The following is a 2,436-nucleotide window of genomic DNA, read 5'->3' as shown; positions in this document are numbered from 1 at the left end:
GAGGAGAGTCCATTCCTTGCCTCTTTGGTGGGGCATTTTGAATTGTGGCCACATCACTCCAATCTCTGCCTCTGTGGTCACATCACCTCCTCTTCTGTAGTCGAATCTCCTCTGCCTCCCTCTTCACTTATAAGGACACTTTGTGATTACATTGCAGTTCCACACAGATAATCCACGATAGTCTCCCCATCGCAAGATCTTTGAAGTAATCACATCCACAGAGTCTCTTCTGCCAACATCCCGTTCACTAGTTCTGGACATCAGGACATGGACGTCTTTCGGGGTTATCATTCCCCCTTTCACAGGCTATCTGGGCTGTGTACAGAACCAGAGATCTTAGAATCACCTTGGCAGCCTCACTCTGTGAGCAGAGAAATGTCTGTCTCTACTCAGCAGCAATCCCTGGAGGCAGAGACTGGAAATTACACCTGCAACCATAGTAAGGGCTTGCCATGGGCCGGAATGGGTGCCATACCTAGAGCTGCACATGCATCCCCCTCGATTCTCTCAGCAGCCCTTTGAGGTCGCTGTCTTACTGCCATCAAGGTGCAGGGTGGTGAAGGTAACTCAGAGCAGAGACCTGGCCTCGAAGCCTCGTCTCCCTGAGAAAGAACCAATCATCAGGAATCCGTGAACACAGGCACAAGAGGCAATCCAAGTCCTTCCCCAGAAGCCTCACTCTTCATTCAATCTGGCTGGAATCCTGCCTTCCCTTCAGGGCCCACCTTAGGGACAAGGAGCAACCAGATCCTACCACCAGGGACACAGTCTTCACGTATTTCTGCAATCCGTCTGCAGCCGATGGTCTGAATGAGCACTTCGTGTCATCATAGCACTTGTAAATTGTTGGAGGGGCTCCTCCACACTGAGGGAATGTGCTTGTTCAGGGAAGGGCACACTCCCCCATTTCTCCCCGAACCACACTTCTGCCGTGGGACCCTGTGGACACAAAGACCCTCCCCTTGCGCTGTTGCTTCGTGTGGCTTAGTCTTGCTTAACGAACATGCGAGGTGTGGAGGCTGAGGCCTGCGTGTGGTGCTGAGGGCAAACAGGGACCATCTGGAAATGCTGAAAGCATTCTGTTCAAGTGGTGCCTTCCCGTTGAGATTGATAGGCCCATGATGAGAAGATACTGCAGGAAAGCACGACCTGGACCGCAGAAAGGACAGATCAATGGGTGGGGCTTTATGTGCTTATCCCTCCCACCACCCTGCTGCAGACCCCACCCACACTCAAGCTTAGCCCCTGTGGCTTAGAACCCAAGGGCGCTTCTGAGCTGAGGCAGACATCAGGGAGTACTAGTTAGGCTGGGTCAGCTGCAAGTAACAAACAAACAAAATACACAGCAAACTCTGGCCCTCAGGGCCAAACACAGCCCACCATCTATTTTTATAAATAAAGTTTTATTGGAACATAGGTGTATCCAACCATTTACACATTGTCTATGGTTGTTTTCAGGGTTATAGTGGCAACAGAGATCTTATGGCCCACCCAGAGCCTAAAATGTTTTCCACGTAGCCCTTTATAGAAAAAGTTCACCCACTCCTGGCTTGAGCAATGACAACATTGAATTATCTGGCATCACAAGAACTCCAGAGGAAGGTGGCTCCAGGGTCACACAGAGGCTCAGCAATGTCATCGAGGGCCCAGGCTCCTGTTCCCTCCTCAGCAGATTGGCCTTTCTTCTCGGGCTGGTTGCTTCATGGTCACAAGCCTGCTGCCACAGTTACAGGCTAGACTGCCTCTCACAAGCACATTCAAGCCAGGAGGAAGGGCAGGCTTCCTCCTCACCTCTTCTTATTTAGGGATCAAAATCCTTCCAGGGTGGCGCAGCAGAGGCCACTTACCTCTCAGTGTTTAGACCAGGGGTCAGCAAGCATTTCCTATAAAGGGCCACATAGTGAGTGTTTTAGGCTTGTCAGGTCATGTACGATCTCTGCAGCATATTTGTGTGTGTGTGTGTGTGTGTGTGTGTGTGTGTGTGAGAAAGAGAGAGAGAGAGAGAGAGCGAGAGAGAGAGATGACCCTTTAAAAATGTATACTCCATTCTTCTCATGAGCCATAGTTTGTCACCACGTGGTCTGGCACTCTTCACATGCCCACCTCCGTGCCCGTCTCCAGGAAAGGGGTAGCAGGCTTACCCCTGATATCAAAGGTGCTTGGCTTAGACCAATCATCCAAAACTGATGTTTCAGAGATGCCTGTCAGAGGAGTGCAGGCAGCTATTACTGATGTCAGAAAAACAGTTTGAGCTCCACTTCGTTCTCCGGCAGGAAGGAGTGATTGTCCTACCCTGTCCGAGGAGGAGAACGGAACCCACCAAGCTGCGGAGAGGTGGACCCCACGGATCCCCTCGCAAGCCAGGTCTGAGAGCGAGCAGAGGGAAGAAACTCAAGCGTCTGTAGTCCTCTTTCTCAAACACCAGGCTTAAAGCGC

The sequence above is a fragment of the Mandrillus leucophaeus genome, unplaced genomic scaffold (genome assembly GCF_000951045.1).
Source record: "Mandrillus leucophaeus isolate KB7577 unplaced genomic scaffold, Mleu.le_1.0 Scaffold317, whole genome shotgun sequence".
NCBI lineage: Eukaryota > Metazoa > Chordata > Mammalia > Primates > Cercopithecidae > Mandrillus > Mandrillus leucophaeus.
This window is presented reverse-complemented; position numbering follows the sequence as displayed.